Consider the following 21,208-nt stretch of genomic DNA (forward strand, 5'->3'; position numbering starts at 1 on the left):
CAGCAAATAATGATCTAAAACATTTTATGTATATGTTAAAAATAAATCCTTCCATTATTCCTCAACCTGGTTCAAGACCTGCTTAGTGTGTTGGTACCTAAATAAACCAGATAAAAATGCAAAATGCAGCAAACTTTTTCAAAATGGATTGTGGTGTAACTGCACGCATGGCAACGCCTTATCCAGTGTTCAGATCAGACATTTATTGTAACTTATTATCAAGCCACTTTTGTGGCAGATGTACAAGATAAACTTGGGTGAAAAGAGAAAACCAAACCAAACCATGTGATTATAAAGTGAATTTAGACTCACGTATTCCTCATTTTCTCAAATGTGACCAAAGTGGATTGAGTTAGATTTGAAAATGAAAAGTAATTTTGCATGCAGGTGATACTGATAAAAAATGTCAGGTGATGTGTTAAGAGTGAGAAAGTCCAGAAACAAACACATAATTCCCACTGGAGAAGTCAACACTGACATGTTCTAATACCTGAACCTTAATGGACATTTTCAACTTTAGTCATATACATAATGTCATTTACCCCTAAACTGCAAGAAATGTGTTTATTTTTGTTACCATAAAGAAGGTCACCTGACTATGGATCTGCTCTCAACAGAAGTTAACTGCATATCACCTACATGGTAAATTGGACTCTGGCATATGCACTGCGCACAGTTTGAAAGTGTAAAGTCACGTTATTTATACACAGATCTATGAGACTGGGTTGCTGTGTGATTACTAAAAGCTATTTCATTAGAATTTCAGGCAGGTACATTCTTTCTATAACGTAATATTCTAGGAACCACTTTGTCTTATTTCTGGGAATCAACATCATCCTTCCACATAATCTGTGGTTGTCTTACATCAGCTCTGTGAATCCGCCTGTCAGAACATGTGATGCAGCGCATGAGAGTGAATGGAGCCTTTGACACAACACGTGTTTAGATATGCAGATGGAAGAGCGCGCTTGTTTGTTTACTGGTTACATTTGAAATATATTTGTCTGCAGTATTTATTTACAAAATGTGAGGCATTTGGCCGCCGCTCTCATCCTGACTGTCAGCAGGAGTGATCTACTGAGTGTGACTGTAGATCCTGTCGCTCTAATGTTTGGAGGACTATAAATGTTTGACTCATGTTAAGTGTCCATTCAGAGGTAGAGACACAAAATAGTACGTATTCACCAGGTTAGCCAATTGTCTTTATCTTTATAGAAATGTATTCAAAAGATAGGCATTAGGCATAGACATTTGCCAGGAAAAAATACATGTTTTTATATCTTTTTTTTTAAATCACATAATTTTTACTGTCTGGAAAATATAAATATATTTAATAGTAACTTTGTGGTGTACAGCCTTATATAAACCCCCTGTAAAATTGTTACAAAATACATGTCATACCCTTTTCCATCATATCAAACCTGCATCAAAACTTGACCAAAATAAAAATGTAAGAACTAAAATGACACAAGTGAATGGCTTGGCTGCTCATTTGTAGTTTTTTTTAAGTTGACTTCATAATTTGAGATAAGCAACAAAGGTTTCTTTGGAACCACCCACACATACAGTGCAGTGATCACGCCATAGCTGCTCCATCTAGTTTTATTAAGCTTGTGGAAAGCAAATTAAAATGTCATAAAGTGAGGTTTCCAGCCTGGGGGTTGGATCCTGAGATAAATCTGAGTCATCACCAGATGATTAAAGGGATAAGGAAAAAGATCTGTTATAGAAAAAGTTTCTTTGTTTTTTTATACATTCTCATCATCTAGCGTTTAAAGTTAATGGAAGTGAAGGGTGAGGGTTAGGCTTCTATAAATCCAGAAATAAATACTTGCTAACAGGCTATAACCTGTGATGAGCGGTCACAAGTCTTTATTTTAACGGGTCAAGAACCCAAAAAGATTGTAAAACTACTAATCTTAAACATGCCACCGCAAAATTGTAAACTTTACCAAGGCCACAGGTCTGTGTGTAACAGACTGCTTAAATAATAGGCTAAGCATTCCTACAGGTGAGACAATTTTTTTGTATTCTGCCTCAAGAAAGTACAATAACTTATCTTTATCTCAAACTATTCACAATGCAACCCAATTTAAATAATTGTTTTTTTATCACAAACAATAAATCTGTAGTTCACACCGAAATCCTCGACTTTGACTTTCATCTGCAGCTGTGTAGCACATCTCAGCCTGAACAAAGCCTCCGAAAATAAACTGTGGGTGATGTCAGAGGACAATCAGCCCAGTGTTTTCCCCTGCTGGAGCTATAGGAGTGAATCACGCAGCATCCAGACGTCCAGACATGCCTCTGTCGGTCTGCATCTCCTCAGGCCCCAGGGGGGGTAAAGGTCAGCCTGCTGATCGAGGGGTAGGCTGGGTGAGGATGGGGTGTGTGAGCGTGTGTGTATGTCTCAGTGGGAGTCAGTCTGCAGGTGTGTGAGTGGGAGGATTAACGAGCTGGCTTCTGTGTCAGTCAGTAGCTGGTACGGTGTGAGAAATGATGTGTCAGCACTGAGAACAACAACCGGTGTGTGTTTGTGTGTGGATCCTTTTTTTCCTTTGTGTACAGTAATGTTATATCGTGTCTTTCATACTGTAACTATATGATTAGACATTCTTGCTGAGTCATCAGACAGTCTTTTGACAGTCTGATGGCTGTGAGCGCTCCGTTTTGCACCTCGGTGGGATGATCCTGTGGCTGCCACAGCTCGTCATGGAGAGGGTGAGAGGGCTTATCCAGGATGGCTTTGATCTTGTCCTCCGTCCTCCTCTCTGCCACTGACTCCAGACTATCCAGTTCCAACCAGACCACAGAGCTGGCCTTCTTTAACAGCTTGTTGAGTCTACTTGCCTCTCAGCACACCACAGCAAAGAACAAGGCACCAGCTACAAAGCACTGGTAGAAGATCTGCAGGCGCCTGCTGTGCACATAATCGACTCAGCAGAGAAAGCACCACCTTGCTAAAGGTTTGAACGAAAGTTGTTACGTTGCAATTGCAAGCTGCAGCCTGTGTCCTCTCCACTCCATTTTTCTCTTCCCTCTGTGCAGTAGGTACGACAGGACGCATTCCTCCTTAAACACAATGTTTACTACTGCAGTCATGGAATCATCTCTATCTCTGTATCACCCCTCTGATGACTGACATTAGTGACCTCCTATAAGAGCACATGTTGAGTATGTTAATTATGACACCGGTTCGTGCCAGCTGGGCCAGGTGTTGCCATTTGCGTTTAGGCACTTACTGTACGTGAACCATGTTTCTGGCCTTAATCCAATTATGTTTCCATGACAAAATGCCACAACAGCAGGGCCAGTAAAGTAGCACATAGTAGGAATGTCTGACTTTTGATTGATACATTTCCAAGTCCAAAAAAAAAGGATGAATTTAAAATGTCTGACAATGACCGACACTGACGACTCTGCCAACATCCGCATAAATGATCCATTACTGTGTGTCGAAAGACTGAAACCTGCTTCTCCAGGATCCACGTGGCTCAATCAGGTGACTGGTTCCATTGTGTCACACTAACTTGTACTCTGTTAATATGTTTTTTCTGTCTTTGTTTACAACCCTCCTTCCTACAGGAGTTCACAAAACCAGTCAGCTTGCTTGGCATGCAGGTCTTCGTGAGCCATTGATGGAATTTGGAAGGTGCGGCTCCTCTGCAACCGACAGGTACCCATTAAACCCTTCAACACACTGAGGCTCTTCATTGAAGGGAATTGAAACTTAACTTGGCAATTAAGTATTGAATTCCGGATAATTCATGTGAATATGATATGTGTTTTTAATTTTTTCCTGCTACCACATGCAATGAACCGTAAGGCTTGCCATGCTCGAAGGCACAAACACACATCCGCCCACTAAGTGTCAGGATGCTCTGCAGTAATCCTAAACTTTAAGGCATCTGGCTGACGTCCAATCGCTCTGAGCAAACATTTAGAAGACAGGTCCTCCAATGAGCCCCGATAACACACACTCACTCACACACACACACACACACACACTATCCTAAACACACACAGAACTGGAGCGTTGTAATCACACTCACAGCTCTGTTCTGGTTTAAGGGCACTGAGCCAACCAAACCTTCTGTCTGCGCTTTAATTCTGCACCACTTTGGCTGCAAAAGCCCAGATAACATCAACCACTACACTAAACAGGGAGTGGGTGGGGGTGGGGGTGGGGGGTTATTTGTAACAGATACAGAGAGAATGAGAGCCAAAGACAGATATGGTGGGAGTGGGAAGATCAAGTTATGGTTCCAAAACAGCCCCTGAAAGTTGATGAAATAAGCACAGACTGTAACACACAGATCACATGTTTTAAATTATGATCCTTTACCACAAATTATGTGATGATAGCACAAATTGATATGCCACTGTGTTGTTGGCTAAATGTTACAGTAAAGTAAATGAAATATGATTGAGCCTGAGGTTAAGAAAGGAAAAGCTTCAATTTCAACCATGTACTGACACAAGGTGAACTTAAACCTCGGCTCTTTTACTCGAAGTGAGGATTTATTCACCAATCCACCACCTTCACCTCCAAGGGGCCAGTTTTACCCATCATAAGTGCTTGTTGGAGGATCGCACAGTGACTGAGACCCCTCTCCCCACAACTATCTGATGTCGTTACTTGGAGGGCTGCCTCTAACGATATCTATAACTTTTGGACACCATCAGTCTGACCTTCAACCCTACTAGACGCCAGTTGTACGAGCTGGACGTCGGACCAGGACTTCTCTCTTAAACCTTCTGTTTAGATTCTTTACACAGCTGTTTTGGTCACTTTTCACATGAACAACTGACTGAAACTCTATGAATGTCTTCCAGGAGAGGCCGTCGTCAGGTATATGCCATTTTCACCACGTTTAACCATTTTCACGTCTCCCACCTGAAATATTTATTTTATTTTATTATTTCACACTGTGCATGTTCATGTTGGCCTTCTTCAGGTCCTCTCTGTTTCATGCAATCATTTGTTGAGGGAAAGTCAAATTATTACGTACTTTTCCTGCACAAAATGTATTTGTACAGCTCAAGATGGAGGCACAGGGATCAGAGAATGTGGTGGTTAAAGGGTCGCAGTTTGGTATAGACAAACCAACTTTGAAATGACGTGAAAATGAAAATTGCACATTAAAATCAAAGCATTGACCTGATGAGTGGGAACATGATTGAACTACATTGTCGTTTTCTTTCCACTCCTTATGCGGACAGAACAGACATATCCACTGTGTAATTAAACCTTCTATATATTCAGTGCACCTCCCTCCATCACCTACACTCGGATGTAAAGCTGATTAGACTGCAGCCACACTTCCGTCTTCCTCCACTTTGACCTGCCAAAAGGTGCTAATTATAGAGTGACCTCGACAGCGTTGCTTCATGGTCAACTGCTGCCCTCCCACTCACTGCGCGAGGCCCAGTCATTACATAAGTAACTATCGCTCTGGGTCAGAGGCACCCACGCTCTGTCTTCCAACACTCATCAACTGCTAGACTCTTGACAGCGGAAGGAGAGTGGGTGAGGGGGGGGGGGGGGGGGGTTTCTTTTGTCGCTCTCTGTGCAACGTCAGGTGGAGCAGTTGCTGCGAGTGACTCATATTGCTGTGGATGGGCTTACATTGGAGTTAGTTGGAAGCGTGTTACCTTGTGGTGGTAGTGACAAGAAAATGCCCAGAAACCAGCCCCAAACCACATACAAATATAACCAAAAAAAAACAGATATTTACGGGGAATTCCAATGTCTCTAATGCTTTGATAACAATTAACAAATGCCTCTTTGGGGATAACAGAATAATGCCTCTATAAGGGATAATGAAACTGAAATATACTTATTTTAACATCTTTTAAGTCCCCAATGAAATGAAATAGGAAAAAAACTGGAGGTGTCTAGAGGAGCTTGGGTATCAAGGGGTTCAGTTAATGTAAACAAACACAAGAAACCTGCTATTGAAAGACCAGCAACCCTCCTGCACAAATAAGCATGGCCCTGATGCATGTAACCTAGAAGACCTTGAGACTCAGCTTAAACAAAAAGAAAAGATAGCAAGCACCACACAGTGGGACTGCTACATAGCAAACCACAAATATGTTCAAAGATTGTTTCTTTTGGCTCACTTTCAATGTTATGGGGTGACAGTGCTGTGCTTATGGTCTGGTTAGGTTCAGGCTCAAGAATCACTCGGCTAGGGTTAGGAAAAATCATGCTTTGGCTTAAAATACCTGGTTTCGACACCACAAACATTGCTGGAGATCCTGACGTCCCGTTTTAAATATTCAGTGGTTTCACACTTACAAATAATAAAATGCAGTCCCGAACAGTGGTATAGAAACCACCACTATGTAACACCACCACCTTCCCCCTCACCTCCCAATATGACACTCAGTTCATGAACACATAATGTGAACGTGACATGACACGTCTTGTACAAATGTCAATATAGCACAAATTTGAATGAATCGTGGTCACCAGAAAAACATTTCATTCTTGCGACCGCGTTGGAGTCTGTAAGAGTGGCGTGTCAAAACGTTGGTATTTGATTTCCCAAATGAGACTAGGCCAGAAAAAAACTAAATCTCTGTAATGTTCATGATATTGATATTTTGATCTTTGAATAAATTGCTACCTCAGAATCAAAGAGCCATCTTGAAAGAGCTTCCAGACTCACATATTTGTCATACAGGGGGAAATCCACCATTTCAAAGGGAAACGTTAGGGAGTCAGTTTGAATAGAACTGGGCAACCAATAGAGACTGATGAGTCAAATAACTGCACAAATACAGTAAACAATCACATACAGGGAAGGTCCATGCTCTTACAGTCTCCATTTGAAATAAAAGTTTAACCTAAACGCACGTCAGAAGTCAAACATCTAATTATTCTTTAAGGAAAAAAGACGAGAGGAGAGCAGCAACGAAGCAGGACTCCTGCATCCATGCTCCTCCTGCCAGACTGGCATCAGTCTGCCTCGTTCACCACCACATGATGACTAAACTAAAATTAAAGTGGCACTGATCACATGCAGCTCGCCACATCTGTCTGAAGACTCCCCAACTAACTGTAGACCACTGGAGCCGGAGTGGAGCCCTCCCCAGACAGAGCTGCCCCGGGGCAAATGTGCTTCATGTTCCACCAGCATCCCCAGAACAGTAATTTGGTTTCTTTGAGGTCGCTTCAGCGGACTGACTTAAAAGACATTGGCCATGAAGAATCAAAGGACATTTCAAGTTGCTTAGATTTTTTTTTTTCTGTGACATGATGGCAATAAAGAACTCAAAACATGTCATAATAAAAAAATGATCTACATCTAGTGCTTCATCGTTTGGGAAGCGCTTGTTGCGAACATTTCTTTCAACAGATTGTATGTTTGTATGAAACATGTTTTAATCAAAGCATGTACTCGTTTAGGAATCATGTTTTACTTTGTCTGATAGATTTCTGTCAGCTAAGGGATTAGCTAAATGAAAACATTTGTTTTGAGTCAAGTGGCCACTAAAACAGTAGCTCTAAACTGCCAGCATCACTCAACCTTTGTCCTTCCCTCATTAAAATCATTTGCTGAATTTGGGCTATAAAAGCAAATGCAGCAATTGCTGGCATGAGGCTTCAATTAGAGTTACGACTAGAGAGGTGGGAGCTGTGTGGGGGATTTTTCCAGATCTGTGTGTGTGTGTGTGTGTGTGAGTGTGCACGCATGTGTGTGTTCAGGTGCGCTGCAATAAATCTGCCGTGTTTCATTATGTCCTCAAAATACTGATGTTCAACCGTGACATCAGTAGGAGGAATATGATTAATCTCATTTGATCGTGCAGCAGCTTGATCTTCTCTTCTTTTCACCTGTTGAAGCTTCAGGCTGTTTTTTAGCACCTTAATGGCAGAGCCATAAACAGAATGTGCATGTAAATGTACTTTTGGCATCAACACACCAATAAATAAGTCACATTTCGGGTGTGTCATACAATTTTTAATTAATCATATATACTTTCTGTTTTACTGCACTAAATCCTGATGACTGCTCTCAGGTTTAGCCTCTGGATTGAATAGAAAACATCTAATAAATTATTTTGTGTCTTAGTGACTCAATCTGCTGTTGCCTTGTAGAGGCTTTTCACTTTGATGAGGATACAATTCTAACAAACTTAAAGGTGCACTGTGTAGACATTTTAATCAGCAGGAAAAATAATTAATTGAATGATTTTTTTATGAGAAACAAACTAAATAAAAAAACTCTCCTTGTTTTCATGACTGACTGACATAAACTGACTTTAAAGGACAACACAGTTTTCATACTGTTATACGTTGTTTATATTTGGCGGACCCTGCCGCCTTTCTAGCTTCAAACAGTGTTCTGGGGACCTTATTTTCCTCTGAGATCAGCTTATATAAATATATATATTTCCGAGTTTGTATTATTACCTCATTAATATTATAAATATTAAAATTCTGACTTTGAATTCATTCTCCAAAACTACATAGTGCTCCTTTAAATTGCCCTTTAACTCTATTAATTTGGTTTCCACTCAAAACAAAATCTAGATCAAGTCGATCTAAAAATGCCTTTTTAAAAGTTTAAAACAAAAGCTCTGACGGACTGGTTGTTTGTTTCTACTTAAAAGTTGTGTTATATCAGACTTACAGAGCCATATATGTGAGCGAGCCAGCATGTTTCAAAGCAGGTGGTCTACAGACTGAGAAACTGCTGGGAACAACAGTTCATCACATTTTTATTTTCTTATGTTCTTATTCTAATGATTGTAATTGCATTAATTATCTGGTTCTCATACAAACCTCAGTGAAATTTCAACCCAGTAACATTTAGAAAATCTGAAACAGAAAGTATGAAACACTGCGCTGGTCTCTCTCTTTCACCCGTTTCACCTTGATCTCGTTCCTCCATGAATTGTAGAAATGTTGACACGACACAAAATATTTGTAGCCAAAAGACAGAAAAATGCCTTTTGCCTGTGGGAATTATTTGTCAGGTGAAGACGATGAAGTGGAAAACTGATGGATGAATGTGACAAGCAATTTAAAACTGCATTAGTGCCACTGACAAGGAAACACTAATGAAAACATCACCTTAAATATTTAAGTCATTAGAAACATGATATCTCACAGAATCTTGTAAAATCAAAAGCAACACAGTCATCAAGAAGAAAAAAGAGAGTTTCATGTGACTTTGAAGCTACACGCCCAAAATATCACACCTGAATCAGACCCTTCAGCGATATCAGCTTTCTGATGTGATGCATTTTACAGTTCAAAACATCTCTCAGTTAATATTAAGAGCAGCTGTATCACCTGAGGCCCTACAAGAATAAACACAGTCCCAGTCGCCTTTTGACTCCAGGATATTGAATCCCATCCAACATGTGCAGGGAGCTGAAGAGCGACTGAAGAAGACGAAGAAGGTGAGGAGTTAGAGGAGTTGGAGAAGAAAGTGACAGAAGTAAAGAGTGACGAGAGAGAAAAAACAGATCATGATAAGATGTTTATGTGAATAAAGATAGATATCTACACACAAACAACCAAACGTCGAGTTTATAACATGAGCTAAGATGCAGTGACTGTCTTTAATGGGCTTTTGTTAATAAATCAGCTGTGCAAAGGATTTATGGTGCAATACATTTAGAGGAAGAGCTGAGGGAAAGTTACCAATAATTACATGACTGGTGGCTTTGAGTCAACTTATATTTTAAGTTGTCCAACACATGATTAATTCTGTGTTGAATGAGTAACATTGCCCATATGTTGACCTGTTGTTCCATGTTTGGGCACTTGGAGCCAAAATACCGCAGAGGTTTCGGCAGGTCACGACAATCTCGGGAGCCTGGTTATGTAAATATTCATGGATGAGTTTACTGTTGGCAGATTAATGACTTCATCAAAACCTAAACAGTTCTTTCTGGTTTGTTGAAGACTGAGATTTTACAACAACAAACAAGACAAAAACATATCAGCACAAAACTAACCATTTCCAATAAATCTATATGTAGAGTTTATGCAGAATTTACCTCGATACTGTCCGATTCCCTGTGAAAATAAGATGTTTTGACCTGTTCAACCTGTTTTGAAGGTTGTCCTCTCAAGAAAAAATGATTTAAAGCTTATTTAAATGGTTTAAAATATGCTCTGTCTAAACAAATTGTCTGACTCAGATGAAGACGTCTTTTAATAAAGGTCTGTGGTCTGAATCTGGCTGCTCTCGTTTACCTTGGTATTTGTTCCTTAAATTGGTATTTTTCAGGAACGGTAAGCAGTTCCACTAAAGCATTGTGGTCACCAGTATCATTTTAACCGAACACAAAATGCTAGTGTGTCGGTCAGTGTGAAAGCAATAGTTCCACATTTTGGGAAATACTTGCTTTCTTGGAACGAGTTTAATGAGAAGTTTTACACAACTCTCATGTTTGTAAGGTAAACGGGTAGTTGAAGCCAGCAGTTTGTTAGCTTAGCACAAAGACGAGAAAGAGGAGAAAGAGTAAAACCTGTGACCAAAAGTCTATGATTTTGAGATAGAGATGAGCCATAAACCTTTAGCTGCCACAATGCTGTCACAATAGAGATTTCAGATCTGAAAACATACGACTCGTGTTTGAAGCGTACCGATTGTTGTTTAGATGACTTGCTGTGTGAAGTGGATTGTGTGCTGACAGTGAGGTTGTATGTTGAGTGATAGGACAAGGCATCATCCGTAAAAAAGTGGTTTGAAGTGTTGACATGCTGGCTGATATTCACTCACCATCTGAGGTTTTGTGATGACAAATTCACCCTGGGGAAAAATGACTCTTTAATTTTCTATTCATCTTTGTCCTCTCTGAGTCATGGATGAAAAGCAGAGTTTATTAACTTGACATGTAAAGAGATTGAGAGATAAAATCAAGAGAAATGGAATTAAGCTTTTTAGCAGCACAGCTTTAAAGGCTTAGCAGCAAAAGCAGGTTGGAGGAGATACGCCAACATGGGAACTGAAGACTGCAGAGATGAAGAGAGGAAATGAAGGACTATGAAATGAGTCTGAGACCATCATACAATATTGAAGAGAACCGGTTTGTGGTGGGACTTTTTGATGCTTCACTCTGACGGGGAACTCTCGGCAGTGACAGTGAGTCACTCCTTCAGTTGAAGATGTTTCCTCCCATGTGAACAAATGTAACTATGACAATGGATGACAGCACAACACAGCTTTACCAGAAATCTGAGGTGAGTAATAAAGAAACAATCAGAGCAAAGCAAAACAAGAAAAAACCCTTCTCTACATTTACTTTCTACATCCTTGTTTGTGGAATCAGCCCCGAGTCAGAAAACAGGAATTTGGTATCATTGCACAACAACAAGACATACAGGTCAAGCTTCTTTGACACACAGACTCACCTCATGTCCACCCAATACAGTCTAGATCATGTTACAGTACAAACATATACTGAGCCTTAACTTCAGATTTAAAGGAGAATTATGCCCAGATCTTGAGCCACTGGTATATCATCAATCTGTGTTGTACTGTGCATAAGTAGTATTTTTGACACTGTCTTTGAATGTATTTCTTGCTGTACATTTACTAGAAATCCCTGGGAACATCTGCAAAGAACTTCCAGGAAACATCAACTCCAAAAGTGTTGAAGGAAGTACTAAGTATTAAAAGTAAATGTATGCAGTGTAGATAAATGTCCCCTGTGACTGTTACGCTATTATATATTCTATCATACAATTTAATCTAAAAACAGGTTTTTATTGACGTACTTCAGGTGGAAATAATGAGTTATCTGCTGATTATCTCCATCAATCGGATGACTATTTGGTTTGCCTGTTTTTTGTACGACTAATATAATATATATATATATAAAACTTCATTTTCTGTCAGTAGACTACATTTTTCATCAAGTCATCCTTTCAGCTGTTCTTGTATTGCTGCTGTGTAGTTTCATTTTTAACATTAACATTTATTTTCTTTTGTTTTCGGTGCAACAATCTTAATTTTCAGCTTTATAGCTGTCAGACAATAATCAAACTTTAAAAATGAGTCAAACTAATATCAACACATTCCTTAACCATGTAGCGGCAGAAAACGCTCATAGTGTCGTCAGGTTAAGTGCGTTCTGTATGAGGGAGCCATGAAAAAACACAGTGAGCTGCACAAGCGCCTTATCTTCTCATTTCGATTACACAGCGTATCACCTGCGCTATTTTAATGAAGTGCTCAGTGTTTCTTATAAAACCCTGTGGAGGCATTTGAACTATACTGAGCAACAACAACAAGACATACAGGTCCAGAACTTGCCTGGACATGCCTGCAGTCAGTGTGAAAAAAAGAAAGAGAAAATACCAATAACAGTAGTGAAAGTGTAAGAAAAGGGAGTTTCTCCAGTAAAGATATGAAAGTCACACCCTTCTCTCATGAATGCATATACATTTAAACATTGTGGGCCCCCTCCTCTTTTGTGATGGACGTCTAACTAAGAATTTCGTCTAATTAGTCCTGACACTAACTTTTTTGACAGGTAGGAAAAGAAAAAAATGGTTACGCTCATGGAAAATTGGGACTAATTTGAGAACCACTGCGTCTTTGGATCATCCGATTATTCTGAAGAAATCATTCACTTAGAGGAGCTGGCTCATAGGTGGACTCATTCCCGACCGACACATCACCATTCTTAGTGACAGCTGATGGCAATGACAGCACCTGATGCGCTGTTCTACATTACAAGAGGCACTTACTTACCTGTGATAAATAGAGCCTCATTACTTACTCTGTCAGGCATCTGATTTCTTTATCTATGCAGGAATGCAGAGATGTTACTGACGTGATTACTTTTACACTACAAAGACAAAGGCGAGGCTGACTGGCTCGTTTGTTTGACACAAAAGTGAGAGGAGACAACTCAGGTGGAGACAGCTGCTGACGTCACTGTCCAGACGACAACTTTCACATGCTAATGCTAATGCTAACGATAGCCATGGTTTGGCTGGACGATAAGAAAAGATGTCAGGCACCTGACGGGGGAGGCAACCATTTCGAAATTACACTGACATGTTGCTCAGCCTTCTACTCTGCTGATAAGGAGGGCATTAAGAGCTTATCACAAACCTTGAAGGGGAATTACATGTATTTATGTATTCTTCAATGTGAATGTGTTTCCAACAGTGTTAAACACATATGTACAAAGGTAAAAACAACAGCTAGTGGTTGCTTCCTGGGAGAAAAATGGAGGGAAACATAATGTGACTGCTACTGTTGTTAATGATGGAGATAAAAAAAGAGAGCTCTGGTATGTCCACATAATAAACCAACTCACTTGATTTAAGGAAATTAAGGAATGAGTGGTCGGCTGGTAGTCCGCAGGCGTCCATACAGATGGGACACCTCAGGTTCAAGTGGGTCTTCAAACAGAATACACATCAAGCAGGACACCTCATCACCACCCTGCTGTGAGAAGTACGCCACTACTGCTGAGCGCCACAACTCTATAACAGCGTGAGCTCCAGCACCTATTGTGCTCCTGATCAGAAGAACTCGCCCATAATTCATACACCCTGTTTTATTGGGGTGCAGTATATGAGACAGTTAACACCCTTTGGCACAGGTAAGATCGCCCACTGTCATATGATGTCACCTGCAGGTGAAAGTGACACTACCTCCTACTTTTCTTCCCGTGCCACCATTACATAATCCCCTCTGAATAAAGAGCAGTGGATACTTACCTCGCTACTTTATTCACCATACATAGTGGCCCTATATCCCTTACCTGTGCTGAATAGTACTTAGTGCAGCAGGTTCTATTGTACCTGCAGATATAGAGAAGGAGGCCCGGGCCCCCTCAGTGATCCGGTGTCCTGCGGTCTCAGGTTTCCTTCAGGGAACCCCTGGTATCTTTCCGTTAAGCCTACCTCATGTGTGACTTCCTGTCTGTGGCAGGGATATGACTGGAGGACCTCTCCGGGGACGAGGTGGCAATTGTCCTCTTCTTTAGTTTCTCTGTCTTTTATTCATGTTTTTTTTTTTTTTTTTTTGAGGAAAGTGTTGACAGAGTAAGGCCCAATGTCGAGACTTCTGTAACTCATCTTCTGGTTCAAGTCATTTTTTCCCAGAGATATTTATTTTAGTTCAGCCTGTGTGTATGATATTACAGCATATAAGAAATGAATAACAGCAAGACTGTCCTTCGGCAGTAAACCAAAAACTGTGGACCACTAGAGTTAATGTGGAGCGTAGGTAGTGGTCCATGGGGCGCTAACGCATTACTCAGTAATATATTACTGTAATATAACTACTTTTCCCAGTAACGAGTAGTGTAAGGGATTTAAATTTAATATCAATTTTAATCAGTAACAATAATATAGTGACTATAGTTATGTTGCCAGAACATGATTTGTTTTTTGTCCTAGGTAGGCTGTCTTAAGATGTAGACGTGGCTGGTCAGGGAAGATCACGTTGTCTACTAGCCGAAAAGCTAAAGGATGAAGGGTAAGGGACAGAGGTGCAAAGATCACTGTGGTCAGTTACACATCTTTGTGCGAGCAGCAAAACGCTTTAACTGGAAAAAATACAACATGTACAAATCAAATCAAATCAAATCAAATCATACATTACTGAGGAATCTGATACGGTAGCACAGCAATGTAAAAAAAAAAATCCGGTGCTGGAATTTAAGCGTCTTCTGCCAGTGAAGCAGCATAAACAACAGAAACTGGATTTCAGAGCAGGACGCGGCTGTGGAGACATTGAGTGGACAAGATCTAAAGAAGTTTGTTGTGTGGAGATGTTACCTATGTAAAAGTAATATAGTAATATAACGAGTAACATAAATAATTACTTTTGAAGAATAACTTATTACACTTACTAAGTAACACTGATAGGTACAAAGTGGAGACTACAGGAACTTTAAACTGTTGGGCTTGTTTTTTTATGCAATCTTCCGATTCGATCTTCTCTGCCTGGCAGCTCAAATGTTAGAAATGCTTAAAATGTATTCTGAAGTTGAAGCTGCTATGAAGTCTTTTTAGTACCAAATTCCCTTTGTGAATTATTATCTCTGAAAGAAACACTGTCCAGGCAAACACAAGAAGGGAATTTTGTTCTAAAAATAAAAAAACTTTGTGTAGCTCTCTCACAGCCGTCTCAGTGAACATTAAGGCATGTGAAGACAGACTCCAAAAAATCCAAACTTATCCTTTAAAGCACAATAAAGCCTTATAATGTACAACACATTCTGCTAGTGCTGCGGTCGTGTCAACACCGTGTGAAATCCAACACTGAACTATAAATCAGAGGAACCGGCTGCTGCTGTACACTGAAGGAGCAAAAATCTGCCTTTAGATCGAAGATACACCCATTTGTGGCCATAACACACCAAACGACACTCCAAGTTTCAGTAAAGCGCTCCCTTCACAAAACCGGCTTGTGGGCTGATTCTTCAAAGGTATTTTAACGCCTGGAGTGATAAAACCAGTGTTTAATAAATCCCAAATTTCCATAGACTATGTGGCTACGCTAGCTGTGGCAGGCTGAGGCATAGTCACAGAAATGTTAGATTTTAACGCTGGTTTTGCCCAGGGCACACATTTTATCAATCTGGGCATCTGTGGATCACAAAAATACCTTTGCATATGTATCTTGCATCTGAATAACGGATAAAAAGAGTAACATGCAAAACGTTGTGGTCATAAATGGGGCTAGGTGGAAGGGAACACCAATAGGATGACCATACCCTGAATGCTAACGTTAGCTAAAGGGTTATTAACCTAACCCTAGATTATATTATACATTATATATAGTGTTTTCTACACCATAATTTAAATAAATCTTTCTTCAGTAACACCATAAGTGGTAGATTATCAGCCTTTTTAATTCAATAATGCCTTTTCCAAAGTCATCTCATCACTGCCACATTACGGTTGCCCATTAGTAGATACATTTCTGTACCTCAGTTAAATGCACAGTGTTGAATTTTATCCCTACATCAGCGAATGAATACCTTCTTTCAAACACATGTCAAAGTCCTTTCTGTCCCGCTCATTTTGTTTAGAAAAGGTTGTCATGTTTTCCTCAACCTGAGAAAGCCGAGCGCATCCTCATGGGACTCTGGTAAAAGGTGAAACTCAAGACGATCTCTAGTTAGTGTAGCGTAGGTTAAAGCATCCTCCTTTCAGAGCCAGGCGGAGAAAGAGGGAAGGAGACAAATAGGTTCCCACCGGCAGAGAGAGGTCAGCTCTCCTGGGAAGCCTCTCCACTATTCTCCCAGAGTGAGGTGTGCTAGAAAAGAGTTTTTTTACTCAGGTCGAGAGCAAAGAAAAGGCCCCCACCCATAACCTCGCAATCTAGCTCCGACGTGCACGCGGCAACATGCACTGCCCCTCGCTCACACACACACACGCACTGCATTAACCTGCTAATGGATTGACCCCCTCTGCCCTCTCCCCTTTGTTTCGAGGCACAGATCACTTTCCTCCTGCTCGATTGGAGAACAGCAGGCGAGCTGCGTTCCCTCACACACCCTGTCAAAATGTTCAAGAATAGGCGAACGAGCTTTCATATACATTGTGTTGTATGGAGGCAGGCCTGTGGTCTCACACAGGAAGAGCAGCCGTAGTTTCAATGGTTTCACTTGGCATCTCTTCACATTCGCCTGCTGCACATTTGAAAGACCTTCGTGCCAACAAAATGCCCAAACAAGATTATCTCCTGGCAGTTTCAAGCCTTATTATGATATTATATTCTCTGGAAACTCAAACTGAAACCAGACAGTCATTTTTAATGAGGAACCAAGAACATGTATGTCATTAACTTCTACTTGGACTGTCTAGTGCTCTGCTCAAACTCACAATACACTGGTATAAATATAGACAATGTACAGAAACATTATCCAACCCAGGGGTTCCTGTTACCTGAACGCTCAAGAGCCTTGTGAGGTTTTGATGGTGGTTCTTCCTCATATTTCACTGCCTTCTATAAACCCACAACTTCTTCTTCTTCTTCTTTTTTGAGGTTTGTGTTGACGTCTTTGATGTTGCGCATCTGCCACAGAGACATATGTCACTAAAAAGGCAATGGCTGTTTGGCAGTGAAGTGAAGTAAGCAGGTTTTTGGACAGACAACAATGCGAGGAGTGGTGCTGATTTTTGTATAACCAGAATCAGAAATTGTCCCTTCACTGCTGAGCTTTCTGTTTTGTCCCAGTGTGTACCTGACCTCAGGCCCCCTGTTTGTTCTTGTGTCTGTCATGTGTCCACACGTCCTTCTGATCAGTCACAATCAACAGCACCGCTGGCGAACCCTGAAAGTACCTGAAACTTTCTACATTCACTATGACCTCCTGAGCAGCGCTGAAATTTAGTTCCAGGAACTCTCCTTCCTTTAAGTGTGTGAAGCAAGATGGAAAGCAGAAACTGTGACAATGATTATGTTTTTTTGAACTTTATGAAAAGGGCTCTAAGGGCTCCTGGCTGTTGGTCAGAGTCTATGGCCCTAGTTGTTGCTGTGTGCTGCTCTGTTGGCACTAGTTGGCCCTTGTCAGTGACTTTTAGGCCAATTGAGTCTCTAGAATCATTGGTGGAGCCTGTCGGTGAGAGAAATCACAAGAGAAATGTGAAAAGAAAGAGCCTGTTGAAGGTAGGGAAGGAGATTCTTGAGAAAGATAGTTGATTGCCTTTCACAGTTGCCATTTCAAACTATTTATCAGACATATTCATGATTAGAAGAAGAGTATTAGCAAGACTGGTGTCAAAAAAAAGTGCACATTGTCCCTTTTTGAGTAACAAATACAAACTATTGCTACCTGGTGGTATGGAGAGGTATTTCCTCTCACACAGGCAGAGAACATATGAGCTAGTTGACCGTCGGCTATAGTCTTTGCGTTGTGTTCAAGTGCAGCTTTTTGGCCGAGACATAGTCAGCTTTTGTTGCTGCTAGTTCTTTGATGTCTCTTTGGTTTGTCTGGGCCTTAAGTGTAGTGATGAGTGGGTGGATTGTTTGAGTTTATGTTTTAAGCCTCAAACCAACCTGACAGGTCAGAGCTGGTTTGCTACTCCCTTTGTCCTTTTATCAGGTTGAGTATTATTTCAATAATTTCATGTATTCGGGCTAATTGGACGCTGGAAGTTCTTTGGGATCCTGTCAGGCTAAAACAGATCCCATGTTGGCTCAAGGGGAAACAAGTCTGAACTTTTTGTGAATTTAACATGATTAAAAAAAATGGATTTATGTTTGGATAAATGGCTTGCGCTGATCAAACTGTATTTAGTTTGATTAATTAACAGTTATTTGTTTGATGTGAAGGCATAAAATGTGAGTTTCCAATGTCAACCCCAGCATTGGTCCTACACAACACCATTTTTTTTCACTCTAATCCTTTCAAAAGTAATCTGTTACTCTTGAACCTCTTTGTGTGATTCAGGATCTGAGCCATCTTTCCACTGATCTGAGCTTCTCCCTCACTGACCTTTCATTTTGAACAGATAATCCCTCTGTCCACAGACATGTGCGACGTTTGAGTGTGTGACGAACGCCCTTGATCCGCCTGGGTGCAGGATTTTGTGACAAACATGCTACCTCACACCAGCGTCTGACTCGACACAACCGCTTCAAAGAGATCTGGGGGACGACTAGAGTTTCACATTTGTCCGTCTTGTTTGGGCTTCAGCCCAGGAGTTATATGTCAGTGTTTAAATGTATTTGAGGATGACTGTGTGTGTGAGAGAGTGTTTGTGTGTCCCAGCTCCTAAGTGGTACCAGTTGGTTTACATCTTAAACCTTCCAGTAAATGCCAATAGCAAGGAGCTCATCATGTATCTCTTAGGGTGCACTCAAACTTGGCGATCTGTACCGTGCCCAAGCCCGTTTGACCCCCAAAGTCCAGTTTGTTTGACTAGTGTGAGCGCTCAAGCATGGTGCACTTTCTTGGCCCTGGCACAGTTGGAACAGGTGTGCTTCAGCACGGTACGGTTGCACAACAACATGGACATGAAGTATAACCATGCATATTACGCCGCCTTGCAGAATTAACAAATCCAGGAATGTGAGAGGGCAAAAACGACACAAAATAAGCCTCAGTAAAGTCATGTTCTCTGTGTTGTTCTCCACTGTGCTGCGACAGCGCTACAACGTGATGACGTATGTACAAGAGGTAACTGCTCAGGCCCGGTCGCGCCCGGAACAATGTGAGTGCAGGCCAGCAGGGGACTGGGGAAGAGGGACAAACGTGTTTCGGCACGCTACGGAGCAAATGGGCCAAGTGTGAGTGCGCCTTTAGTTTCATCTCTGAACAGGCAAATGAGAACATCTTCAGCCTGTTCTGTTTACACATGTTCTGTGAACACTTGGTCACTGATCATTTAAATAGTGGTATGTAAATGCATGAAGAAATGTCTTGTCTAAACACTGGTGTCACAGACTACGTTTACATTTAACAATCTTCTCAGTCATTGATGAACTGCATCTATACATATCTATATGTTTTGTGAGTTTTGTTACCACAACCTCTGAAGATTTTTCATAAGACAGTAGTGTATATCTGGTTTGCCAATCTAAATTCATGCACATATATTCTGTAAAGCGTAACTATGTCAGTAGCCTATGTTTCAAATGATGTGCTCTTTTTTTAGCATCAAAAAGCTTCTGAAACTACTTCGGCCCCACACATTTCTAACATGTAGGCGGTCAGACAGTTGTTCTTTAGCGTTTGTGCTGTTTGGGTGAACTCTGTTAAACTAAACAACAACGTGAAGAGATCTGCACAAATAGGACATTTCACTTTTTTGGTGTTGTTGTATTTTCCTCTCTTTAATGTGAAAAGTAGCTAAGCCAAACCAATGTACAGATGTAGGGTTGTGCCAGGTTTCCTGGGTGAATTACAAAAGATTTGTTTTCTATGAAGGAAGCACTGGTATTGCAAATTTTAAAACCACCATACCCTACTCCATGTCTAGGGGGAGGGTGTCTCGATTCTTGTTGGAATAAGGGTGAAGTGTTGCCCTCCAAATGAAGATTTTTCAATTGCACATTTAAGACTGAACTCTGTTGTTTCAGTGCATAAAATGATCTGCTGATGTCTCAGTAGCTAGCTAACTAGCACGCTAACATTACATTGTTATTGCTGATTAGCTAAAGTCCCACATTTTGACGCATTTCAATGTTGGATTCCTCCCACGCACCTAGGTGCTGCAGTTGGTACCGCTCCACTAATGTCTGTGCAGACTAGCAGGGTAGGAGCACAGGTCGCTAATGTTAGCCTATAAAGCACAGCTAAAGTTAGCGGCCGGTAGTGAAGCTGCTTAACTACAGTGAAGGGTCACAGACAGTTTCCCTATCTGACATACTAGAGATATAGTCGCACAATCTTTCAGAAAACCCTGAAGATGTACGTTACCTCAGAGGAATCGTAACATAAACCATGTGTCTGTAGCTGCTGCTCAGATTATATGAGGAGGAGGAAACCGACCTCCAATTTTATGGTATGTTTGTCTTTTTGTGCTTCACAATTTATGCTGATCTGTGTTAGCCAGAGCATAAATGTTTGTCACTGTCTTTGTCTGTTTATAGCAGACAAAACGGGGGAGGGATGTGTGTGTGTGTGTGTTTGTGTGACAGACAGGGGGGGTGCTAGTGGATGAAATGTGATCCCATTAAGCAGCGCCCACACCCCCCCTTCACCCCCCAAGGCCATTATAACTCTCTTTGCTCGCAGCCCCCCCTCCCTCCTCTAACCATCCCTCTCTCAAAGTTTGGACACCTGCCAGGTCCCACAGTCATTACCCTAATGAGCACTGACAGCCTAAAGTCAGTCTGGCTGCAACACCAGCGCACACACACACACACGTACATACACACACACAGTGTCTAATAGTCTTATTCTGATACACACACCTTGGATATGGATGTTTTAGTCTTATCATTGAGTCGGTATGAATCACTGAATGAATCACACTAAGACTGTAGAGGTGTGTTCATTCACTTGATATCTTGATAACTGACTGGTCGTGCACACATTTCGGAAACTGAAGTTGCAAAACATTGTTCCTAATGAGAGTTGATTACTGGTTGTTCTTGCAGTTACGTGGACTAAGCTGTAACTTAAGGAGCTTATACCTAGAAAATTGTCAGTCATAATCCTCAAACAGCATCAGAGCAAAGTCCTTTTTAAAAGCAAATGGACAGAGAACAGACCTGTGTTAAAACAAAGAATGAGGCTGCATTGGTGGGGGTGT

The sequence above is a fragment of the Pagrus pagrus genome (genome assembly GCF_965226575.1).
Source record: "Pagrus pagrus genome assembly, chromosome: 10".
In the NCBI taxonomy this organism is placed as follows: Eukaryota; Metazoa; Chordata; class Actinopteri; order Spariformes; family Sparidae; genus Pagrus; species Pagrus pagrus.